The 12,719-nt window shown below is 34.8% G+C and overlaps 1 long non-coding RNA gene across 1 annotated transcript; it reads right to left on the reverse strand.

The window, feature by feature from the left end:
• Nucleotides 1-8,600: 8,600 nt before the first annotated feature.
• LOC113323735 lies at nucleotides 8,601-10,606 on the reverse strand. The gene is made up of 4 exons (XR_003347794.1): nucleotides 10,289-10,606; nucleotides 9,918-9,986; nucleotides 9,538-9,661; nucleotides 8,601-8,945 (listed from the first exon to the last, which is right to left on the reverse strand). It is a non-coding gene; the product is annotated as an uncharacterized LOC113323735 (long non-coding RNA).
• Between the last annotated feature and the right edge of the window lie 2,113 nt (nucleotides 10,607-12,719).

The raw sequence follows: 12,719 nt of genomic DNA on the forward strand, positions 1-12,719 counted from the left end.
TTCATACCACACCTTTATCTTAGGGATACTTCGGTGCTTGTGGAACTAAAGAGTTGGTACATCCCTTCAGAAAGATAAGCACACTCCATCATGTCCGGTCAGTACAGATTTAAAAATTATAAAAATATGGAAACTAGATAATTTCCAAATAACATCTTTTATATCTCTTGAAAATTTAAACCATTTTCCTAGATTATATTCCAACGCTCTGAAAATTTGGTTGAGTTTTAGTTCATCATTTTCTTTGGTTATTCCCATCATATATTAGTTTTAAAAAATTAGAAGAAATTTTATTTATGCTATCCATAATCTTTATTTATGTTAAGTCTTGCATCAAGTCACATAGTAATTAAGAAGACGATATAATTTATTTGTATTATGATTGGAGAACTTTTAAAATTTTACGAATCTGCCAGTCTCAAATAATTTCATTTAATTAAGTAAGTGTTGATTGCTTAAGTAGATACTAAACTCAAGAAAACATTGATATTATTTCGGGCAACAAAATTCATAGAAATGTTTACCTAGTGCATCAACCAATATGATCAGAGTTCTTACATAATCTCTATAATATAACATTGGATTAAACTCTATTAAATGTCTAAAGTAAATAGATTACTCTCCTAAATTCTTCTCTTCTTTTTAAATTGGTTTTTTATAAATATAATTATCCATAGTGCGTAGGAATTGTATATGTATACAAACTAGTTGAGATAATATTAAAAAAACTAATCATATGGGTATTCGAATTAGAAGATTAGAAACTCATTGACAATATATCTATCTAATCAGGTTAGTTTTTATCGGTGACTTTGTTATGGAAATATTACTAAGTAATTTCTTGTATACAAGTTGTTTTGTTGTAATGGTTGTAAATTTTAAAAATTTATGTTGTATAATTTGGGAATTTGAATGTAATCAATAACCAAGGGAAATGACCATATTTCCAATAACTTTTTGTCATATACCCGTGGAATTGTAATGGGATTGAGTCTTTTAGTTTTGTCAGCATTTTCTTTTAGTGACGCTAGTTTAGTAAGAATTTGAAATTAATTAAACTAGGATAACATTCCTTGATTTCACATTAAGTGACTAATGTAATAATAGCCATGAGGTATAATTATTTTAGGTGAGACTATTTAAGTCTCATTAATTGTATGAACTCGACAGTTAATGAAAAACCTTATTTTCTTTTTGGGAAATTTCAGACTCTGTTTTCAGAGAGAATGTAGCTTGCTATCAAAATTTATCTAAAAATAAATGGTTTTGACACCATCTAACGGTTCTGGATGGTTATTTTTAACTGATCGACGGTTCATATTCCTTCCAAACTGCCTCTCGGTGCAAGAGATAAATCTCGGCTGAGAATTAACCCACCTCCAACGCTCCCATCCGATATATGCGAGTAATTCGAAAAGGATTTGAGGCGCATATCAGGGTCTTTCAGCGGGAATCAATGAAAAACGCATCAATGGGAATCAATGTCTCCCTCATTGTCATTTATAGATCAAAAAGAAAACGCATCGAAGTAACTCAGTGTTGTTCCTTCAAAGATGAATCTAAATTATAAAACCACGCACAGATGCGTGGTTTCTGTAACCGGCAAATAAGGGAAGGGAAATGCCTTAATTTCAGTTTTTGTAACCGAAGGAGAATAAGTGCGAGAAGGGAGCTTGGCCGTTGGATTGGGGCTGAAAAGAGGGCATCATTCTCAGCCACGTTTTATGTTTTCTATCCTGAGAAGAATGAGAAGCATATGAGCCGTCCATCGTTACAATAGACCCATACAAAGCCATCAGATTTACAAAAACAAATGTGTTTTACCAAATCTAACGATTCTGGATGGACCTCTTACAGCGATCGACGACTCCCACTTCTCCTAAGATATGGAAAAGTGAAAGAGATAAATCGTGGCGCAAAATGATTTCCCTTTCTGCGCCATCATCCTACGTTCCATATTCTTTTACTATGATCCAAGAGACTCTTCCATAACCACATCTTGCGTTCTAAATTAACCTATTTATTCTGGTACAGAAAAATGCAAACCATTAACACCACCATTACTTTCAATATTAACTCATTCATCTCATCATTCAAAACATCTGTTTCGCGTCTTCTTAGGAATCAAAATTATGATACGGTCTCATATAAAACCCACACAAACTAAGATGAACAAACCTTTCCCCATCGAACAAATCTTTTATCTCAGGTATTACTCTCTCTGATTTGGCTTATTTTATAATTACATTTTTTTCTTTCTTTTTACCAGTTTTCAGTTATGAGTTCGATATTTAATTATTGTCATGTTATTTGGGTGGGATACACCATATTACTGGTGGTATTTTGCATGAAGTTAAAGGAACAAAATGGAGATGGATTTTAAGTGAAAACTAGGGTTTTGCATAGGATGAGACTATGAGTAACAATTGGTATCTTACAAAAAAAATGTGTTTTTTAAAATATGATGGCTCTGTATGAATCTTTTATAGCGATCGACGGTTTATATTCTTATTAGGGTGCCTTAAAGATGTAAAACATAAATCTTGGCTGAAAATGCACCACCGTTTTAAGCTCTCATCCGACGATCCTAAATTTCCCCGTTCAATATTATTTATATCACCGTTATATCCCATAATGTGCGCTAATCCCATACTCGCCCTAACCTCTTGCTATTTCTGTTACTCATAGTCTCAACCCATTACTTTTCATATTTATTTTAAAATCTGAGGGCTAGGTGAGAAACAAATAATATAATCTCATCCCATTACTTTTACAGTACAATTGGTATCAAATTCACTTATTGTAACCTCTACCAATGATGCTAGGTGAGAAACAAACAATAAAAGACGTTCTCAAAATTTCTCAGACCAACTCTGATGACATCTCTGCTCTTACGATTTGATGATGAATCAATTGATCGTGATGCGGCTTAAGCTCGTACAATTTCCAATTTTGCACTTTTGTACGAAGTCATGGGTATCACTCCACCATTTAAGATTGAGGATTTAGATCAAATTGTCGACCCCGATTCAGTTTCTGGTTCTAGGAACGATTCAGATCAGCGGATGAATAAGTTTCCTAACCTTGTTAAAAATCCTTCTTCAGGAAAGTTTTCCCGTACTCCCAAGGTTGATGTTCCGCGATATAATGGTACGACTCCTAATGGTTTCGCTCAAAAATTTGAAAGGTATTTTTCATTTCATAATTTTGCTGATACTAACGGAAGTGACGTGGCCGCCATACATTTTGATTCTAAAGTTGATCATTGGCTTTTAAATTATCATCAGGGTAAACTTAATATGTCATGAGATTCGTTATTTGAGGATTACTAATGATAATTTTGTGGGTAGCTTTAATAAATTGTCTCAAACTACTACTACTACTACCGTGGAAGATTACTATATATGATACGTCTGAGCACTTTAAAGCATACATGGTGGTGAATAGTCCTACTATTCCTATGAGTTTTTATACAATAAGTTTTATTGGCGGCTTAAAATATGGAATGCTTACTTGTGTGCAAATGTTGAAACCCGAAAATGCTACTACAATCTTTTACTTAGCAAGAACGCAACATGCTTCAATTGGTACTTCTGTAAAGCCATTAAAAACTCATTCTCGACCTTTCTAACAAGATGAATTCATTATCTCTAGTGATGACTGCTTTAGTTAAAACTTGGTCCTGTAATCTTTTATCAAACTTAGGAAAAGTAATATGGGCAATGAGCCTACAATTCCAGTTTGTCACTTATTATGAAAAGAGGAGTTGGTGAATTTCGAACACAAGAATGGTTTTAGAACCACCAATGGGTTTAGAAGATAAGGCATTGATATTAGCATGGAAGCCGCCTATGCAATCGAGTTTACTTGTTTTTGCTCCTTTCCATATTGATTTGGGACACTGTTTTTGCTCAAATATCTATCTATAAATCTACAACAGATAAAACTTTGTACATTCTTTTTCCATATAAAGTAGTGATTCATTTTATATGGACCGTGGTTCCAAACCACACCAAAACCGTCCATTTCACAAAAAATGGGACACGCCCTTCTGAGAACTAGCAAGAGGCACATTTATGAGTATATTGTGTCTCATTCTCTGTGAGAGGGACGGTTTTAGCGTAGTATGGAACCACGTTTCATCGAAATTTTTTGCATCTAATATATATACTCCTTAGGCCAGTTCCTATGGGTGTGGCAAATCAAAGAGTTTGCCATTTTTGCACCCACTATGGAGCTGGAAAATTGGCAAACCGGCCTGGCTAAGTAGAAAATTTTCCACTTAGACAGGTCAAGTCTACACCTTTAGGTGTTTACTACACCACTAGAGGTTCCTGTAAGACCGATCGGTCTAGTTTACACCGCTAAGTGGAATCTGATCCAACGACCATAAATCTTCCCCCTATAAATACCACATTCCTCTACCATTTTAACTCACATCTTCTCTTCTATACTCTTCACATTTGTTAATCTAAAACAAATTTCATCATCCAACTCTTTCATTCACTCGTATTGTATAATTTCTTTAATATGTCTCAATCTAATACTCAATCTAATAAAACTAAGAAGATCAGGGGTGCAAAATTTACCGTAGCCGAAAATGAAAGCATTTGCAGAAACTATGTGTCATATACACAAGATAGTGTCGATGGTGCCCATCAACAATCTACTAAGTTGTGGGATAACATATTTACTAAATTTCGTGATGAAACTATGAACATCAACGATCGTGATGCAAATGGATTGTCCGGTCGCTTCTTTATAATCAACACCCAAGTTGCCTTGTATGTCGCTGCTCTAATGCAAGCTGCTCGTGCTCGAGCGAGCGGTCTTGTCGATGTTGATGTCGAACGAAAGTGTCGAACTGATTGGCACCATAAACATGGGAAAATTTTTGCATATGAAGGTTGTTATCATATTTTGAAAGTGTTACCTAAATATAATCCAGAAGTGTTAGCAAACATGCGGAATGTACCTGCAAGTTCACCATACACTTCTTCACCTCCAACGCCATCTTCACAACCATCTCAATCATCTCATCCCCCTTCGGAGAATCCATTTTCTTCACCAGAAACCACAACAACAATAACTCCAACTTGAATGTCAATGCTGCGATTAACAGAAAATTATTAGGAAGAAACGCTGCAAGAGCAGCGAGAAAAGCTGCCCATGAAGGAGAACCAAGTGAAGGTGTTTTGAATACTTTGATAGAGAATCAGAAGATTGCCAAAAATCAAAGAGCTGTAGACCGGCATTTCTTGACTAGGGAGATGAAAAAACATCGGCAAACTAAAGAGAATTTTTTTCAGACTATGACAAGAATAAGATTCTAAATACAAACACCACAACAATGAATCCCAGACAATATATGGTATGGGAGATGGAGATGGACAGGTTAGCAGAGGAGTTGGAAAAACAATTTGGAGTTCAAGCTGAAGATGAGGAAGATGAAGACCACAATGAAATATTGCCACTTAATTAATTAATGTATCAACTTTAATGTTAATAATGAAGATGTAGTAGTTAAAACTCATGGTGAACGAAATTTTTCTAGTTTTTGCATTACACATTGCATTACACATTTCTTGACTAGGGAGATGAAAAAACATCGGCAAACTAAAGAGAATTTTTTTCAGACTATGACAAGAATAAGATTCTAAATACAAACACCACAACAATGAATCCCAGACAATATATGGTATGGGAGATGGAGATGGACATGTTAGCAGAGAAATTTGGAAAAACAATTTGGAGTTCAAGCTGAAGATGAGGAAGATGAAGACCACAATGAAATATTGCCACTTAATTAATTAATGTATCAACTTTAATGTTAATAATGAAGATGTAGTAGTTAAAACTCATGGTGAACGAAATTTTTCTAGTTTTTGCATTACACATTGATCTAGTTTTTTCATTACATTAAAACTTAAATTAGTTTTTTCATTACATTAAACCTTAAACTTGACAACATCCATGAAAACTAATATTAAGCCTAACATCCCACACGAGTTATTAGAAACTCTGTAAGAATTTGGTAATACACTTCGTACTCGAAATCTTTTCGTTTCCATCTTCGCCACTCATCTCGAGTTCGTATTCCCAATTCAGCATTGGTCTCACCATTTCATAACCGGCGACTACAAGACCGACTGGGGGGAAATAGTCGTTACTTATTCCATTTATAGGGAGACGTGGGGGGAAATAGTTGTTACTTCACCATTTCATAACCGGCGACTACAAGACCTGTAGCACTCATGAAACCTGTCGATTTAGTCTCAATCGTTCGGTGGAGACTCAATCGCTTAAATTATTCCCTATAATGGCGTGACCAGCTTATCAGACCAACTGGCATGACAAATGGAGGGTTTAGCCAACCCCATAGGAACGGGCCTTATTATTTAGAAGGAAAAAGGGGGGGAAGGAAAAAAAAAAATGGTGCAAAATCTAAGTGGCGCTCTTGAGATGGACCGGAGAAAAGTTGGAGATGACAACACTCGAGGGTCCGCCTTAAGATGGATTTTCGGAATTTTGAGTGGTGCTCTTGGATTACTTGTCTCCGAGGAAAGGAAATTTGTGTGGTCAGAGATATGTAACATCAATTTCTTTTATTTGAACATGACGTCGACGGACGGATGGATTATATTAATACTGCGTATTGTTCTTTTACCAAATCGACCTCGGGATCCGAGCTTAGTCAAAGAATTTGGGACGCTATGAGTACTAATTATGGTAAATGCTCATGCAAAATTATTGAAGTGATATGTGGCTGGATCACACTTGTTGAACTCGGGGTTTGTTTTGAATGGCCATGAATGAACCCCATTGACCATAGCTTTGTCTGACCAAATGTAGAAATATAATGCTACAACCATAAACTCATTTTTCAGGGATTCTCCGTCACAATGTAAAATCATTAAACGTGGAAATTATGGGGATATCATTGTACACTTGCATAAAGTAAATAATGATCAATGGACGATATTTGGATGTTGTATCGACACTAATGGCAAAGTGGCCTAGAAAAAACACACACATAGCGGTGGAACATACATGGTTAGTTGATGAATGGTTTCCATCCATAGGCACTTTTTTTTTTTTTTTTTTTTTTTTTTTTTTGGATGTGGCTATGTTTCATTTGAGACCCAAATTTCATTTCATCAGAAAATTACCTACTCCAAAAAACTAAAAATGAAAAAACAAGAGACACCATTTTAGAAAGAGTAACCCCTATACCTCTTCTCACAGATATGAAAACCAGGGGATAAGCTGCGCCATCATTTTTGGACGGTGGGTCCTAAAAATATTGAGTGTTGGGAGAAATTTTGGGATTTTTTTCTTGGTAAGCTCAACATTTCCGTTTTAGAATGAGAAACAATTTACTTTACTCCGCGGGCAGAGAGGGAGGCACTTTAGCTTTTTACTAGATATTCTATGCTACATGCTTAATCATTCTTCAAGTTATTTCAATTTTCTGGAATTTGACTTTTATGTATGAATTCTGAAGTTCATATATCTAAATTAATATATGTTGATTTCTCAAAATTCTATCCAAATTTTAAATATCTATGCAAAATTTAATTAACAATTTTTTTGTTTTTTGAAGCAACAATATTTTATATGATACTAATATGATATTTCTTTTTCATAATTATTTTAATGTTTTTTTTTGTACATCCCGCCAGAAAGTTGCAATTTGGTCAAAAGCTTTTAAAATTTTCAAGAAAACAAGTAGTGAGCACGTGCGATGCACGTCGACAACATTAATTTTTCATTCCATTTATGAAATGTGGTGCCTTCATTTTAGTTTTCAATTTAACGTAATATTAGGTAAAAACGAAAAGAAAAAAAATTAAAGTATCACTTTTGATGAAACAAAGGTAATCTTTCGTATCAAAACTAAAATCTATAGATTCTTCTAAGTAATTTCATAGTATATCAAGTGAAGTATTTGAGCATTATATAAGCAACATATAAAAAGTATATAAGCTTTTTCAATTTACCTTTAAATTGTAGCTATTTTCGGAGAACTATTAAAAAGTGAAAATTTGATATGGTTGTTTATTCTCGTTGCGTAGGTGATTGAAAGAGCTTTCCAAATATATAAAATTCACAAAAATCCAAGGTACCATTCGGAAGATATGAAGTTTTTAAAATTTTTATTTTTATTTTTATAAAAATGGCATTTCTGTAAATAAATGATTTTATATATTATTATTTTTAAGTCCTTATTTTGTTAGGCGTTTCAATCCTTATTTATATTTCTTAACTAAACAGTCCCTATTTTGTTTAACATTTTAGTCCCTAATCCGTTTGGTGAACCATTTTCCGTTTGGTTAACCAAAAAAAGAGTAAGGATTTCAATTAAGCTTGCCTGCCTTAAAAAGGGGGAGATAAATAAGGTCTTGTTTTCTCTTGTAAATGAAAACCTTATTAGTCCTACGGTGGGAAGTTTCTACTTATTAAGTTGTTTTAAGAGACTATATGAATTTTTTGGTCCCATATTACTTCTTAAATTGTATTATATAAACAAGTAGAATGCACGTATGTTGCACGTTAGCAAACATTTTCACTTAATATTCATTTGTGCACGGCCACAGCAGTTTGCAACAAAACCGAATCTAAGCATTGATTACGTTGCACTTTGCAAAAATACCAAACAATAACACTGCGGTATTATGTTTACCCACTTAAATGGCCACTCCCAACAAAACCAAACATTACCATGGAAATTTTAACAGTGGGGAGGCATTCCTTACATTATCATCCAGAACTTATCAATTTAGTCACATCATTAGGCCCTACAGAATCGAGCTTATATCACTTTTGAATGATGTGAACCTGGGTCATCCAGGTCTCACCTGCCTCAACTGGGGTTATATGATCAAAGTCCTAAAAGAGTTCTTGGGTAGCCACTGCGAAGAGCTGGAGCGAATCTTGGAAAGTGCCTACATGAGTGTAGATAAATCCATTAGGCAGACATATAATACGGACTGAAATGAGGGCCACTGGCAAAACTACTAAACTATATGTGAAGAAGGGCAGGGGAGAAGAGCAAAAAAAAAAAAAAAAATGACGAAAGAAGGATCCCTGTGGCACATAACGTAACCAATGATCCATGCATTTTCCGTATGTCTTCACAAAAACAGGAATCATATGAATTTTCCAATAATCTAAATATTTCAGATTATAGTCAAAGGCAGTTTCTACAATTTGGATGAAGTTGTAAATGAAATGGTACATGCATGTCATATGAATGAAATCAGTATTACAATTTGTTAACTTTAGTATAAGCCAATTCAATTTGATATAGCAAAGGATGCACTACAAAAAACTAAAAAAAAAAAAAAAAAAAGAACACGGAGAACATTATCTTGCCCCAGGTCGTCACCTAAGTGAATCTGTTCTTTCAATCACCACTGTTCTAAGGGGACACATATTGTAAGTGATTCTCGGCCCAAACACATCCAGTTATATTCCACAATATGCTCTTTCCTTAAAGACTATGTTCGACTATATATTGTGATCATTTACAAATACCTTTATGAAGTTTCAAAAAGTCGATGGAAAAGATGGATTTGAATCCACCATCCATGCATTTTCCATAAACCATGTAAACAACATCAACCGCTGTCACTAATTGTGCATACCCCTAAAAAGTTATCTGAAAAAGAAACAATACACAAAGAGTAACCATAAATAGTCATCTGAAAACTCCAAATCTGATCAAGCAAATTCAAGCTAATAATGATATTATCAATCTACTCTGCCCTTTCAAATGGTACTCATTAAAAAGGGGCAAAGGTCCACCAATAACACATCCTACACATTTGTACTTACTTGAGCATGACATGTAGTATTTAACTTTAAATATCAACAGCTTGTGCTTAGTTTATAGTTTGATTAGTTAACATACTTACTTGCACTGAATTGTTAAACACTTCTATAGTTGATGGCCCAGAAATCCTCCACCATAGCCCTCAGTATAGCTGCATCAGTAACGTAATAAGAGATAGACTTGCAATTGCAGAATCAACAATTAAACTTGATTCTGCTTTATGCTCTTCAACTGAGTTACGAACTTGTAAACTTGTTGCGCATGTGAAAAATCCATATAATAATCTTGTGTTGTTACAAACTTAACAATTAAGAAATCAATGCAAGCATGACACTATGGTTGCTAATAATCAATTAAAAGATTGAAATTGAGAAATTTAATATTCATTCTCATTCAAAACCACACATAACACCCAGTTTTACAAAAGATTGAAATTGGAAATTTAACGCATACCTTCATCAGCCAAATGAATGAAGGTTAATTGAGTAACTTTATTGAACATAAATTGATCAAGTAATTCGATTGAAACCTAATTTGATTTTGAAGAAGATGAAAACCCAATCAGTTAGGTTATCTCTGAACCACCATCTTCATCAGCTCAAATTTGAGTTCTAGGGTTCAGAAATATGTTAATGGAGGAGCCGATGTTTCTGATGTTACCACGAAGCTTGCATACGAATAACGAGATCCGTGTCTGCATAAGCTAATGGTGATGATAGTGGCGGGGGTGATGATGGTGTTGCTGGTGGTGACGGTGGAACCCAAGATAGAATTGCGATACGAAAGAGATAGATTTTTTCTGTAAATTCTTATAAGATAAAAGGGCATTTTCGTCGAGTAACCAAAAAAGTCACCCACGGGAATCATTTTTGGAATATTCCGAAATCCGACGGCTCAGATTTAAAATTTAGTGATCCAACGGCCCATGTCGTTTAACTTTTAAGATTCTTGATCTCATTAAAGAGGGGAGAGATATGAATTTTTTGGTTCCATATTACTTCTTAAGTTGTATTATATAAACAAGCTTTTCTCCTAAGCTTGTTAAGTTTTTTGACTAATCCTGGGAAAAAGGTTTCTCTATATTTTTAGAGAGACTCAGAGAATAATATTGTCTCTGTTGTTTTTTTGAGCTTTCACGATTTTCCTTAAGGGTTTATTCGGAGTTTACAAGCTCAAGTTGAGCATCTACTACACATATCTATGGTTTGTGAAATGTTCCTAATTGAACTCATGATTTGCGAACTGGTTCGCCAACCTTCTTGTATTTCTGAAACTCATATATCTATAGTTTGCGAACTGGTTCGCCAACCTACCCTGAGCAGAAATATCAGTAGTTCTGAAATTCTCTCTTATGATGTTTGAAACATTTCCAGGTGATAAAATCATTTGCATGAGAAATTTTCAATTGATCCACAAATTAATTCATAAAATAAATTACTTAGAACTTGTATTGTTAAGGACCGTTGAACGTCTTTGCTAAAATAATAATTCGATATTTTTAACAAGACAAGTCTGACTCGAAACTTATTCTTTGTAAATATACTAGAAATCATACGACATCGTCTCAACAGATTGAATGGTAAGATGTGAGTAAAATAAAATGGTTTAGTCTTCACATACCTGATATAGAAGTTCTCCAAATGTCTTCATCGATCTTCACTCTTCGAGGGTGATGTCTGATATTCAACTACCAAATTCTAACCTAGTCTGAGACTTGACTTAGTAGACTAGAAATCAATACATAGTTTTGATCAACTAACATTGGCAACAAGCTTGAGATAGCAAAACTAACATCTAATATATAGTTTTGATCATCTAACATTCGCCATATCTCGTTGAATCCTAATCCTTCTGTTTTTATTTTTTAAGTGATTTGGTGGGGCACACGATTCAAGTTGTTACCTTTTCTAGGGTGGAATAGAGTGATTGAGATACCAAAAAAAAAAAAAAAAAGACCAGACCATTAGACCAACCGGAATAAATTCAATAAAGTCGACCACTGGTGCCCTTGTATATGCCAGTTGTGTTGACCTAGAGTTAGGTTTATCGACCACTGGTGCCCTTGTATATGCCAGATGTGTTGATATTAGTCAGACCGGTATCTCAGTCCATTAAGATAGGTTCACCTTGGCAGAGGCCTTCAGACAGATATGGGAAACACCGTTCACTTTTAACCATCTCTTTATCCATCTTCTTAATCTTTCCATGTGATTGGTTGACTCCGGTTATGATGTACAGAAACTATCTGAGTAGAGCTCTGTCACTTATATATGAATTTTAGTATATTGAGTGCAAACTCGTGTACAACAATTGGAATTTCGCATCAGGGTACTTCCTCCTGTAGTCAATGAGAGTATGCAAACCAAGGAGATTCTTTAGTGCCTTCCAAGGTTCTGCGTAGATAGCTAGGGTCTGGAGTAAAGGTTTTGTGGGTACACCTCTGGTAAACCCTCCGGAGACAACACTCCGCCGCTAGGGCCACCTAGCGGTTTAACGGCTTGTTGCACGTGCTAAGTGTAGTCATTTTTATTTTGTAGTTTTGATTTGCTCGAGGACTAGAAAATAATAAGTTTGGGGGTGTTGATAGACGCATTCATGTGTCTAATATGTCTCAATTGTATGTATTGTTAGTGCTCGATTTTGTATTTATTTTGTTATTTTATGTCTTTGTAGGTATTTATAGAGAAATAAGCTCTTGCAGCAAAATTGGCTCGAATAGTGGTGTTTTACACCCCAGGATAAAGTACTAAAGGCACCCCATAAATGCACCGGAAGCACCCCAAAAATGTGCCGGAGAAACCCCAGAAAAATTACTATTTATGCCCAAAAATTACTATTTGCACCCCATAAGGCAAGTGCTAAAGGGAAACCCGTACAGGATTAG

Source organism: Papaver somniferum, chromosome 11 (genome assembly GCF_003573695.1).
Source record: "Papaver somniferum cultivar HN1 chromosome 11, ASM357369v1, whole genome shotgun sequence".
NCBI classification, from domain to species: Eukaryota; Viridiplantae; Streptophyta; class Magnoliopsida; order Ranunculales; family Papaveraceae; genus Papaver; species Papaver somniferum.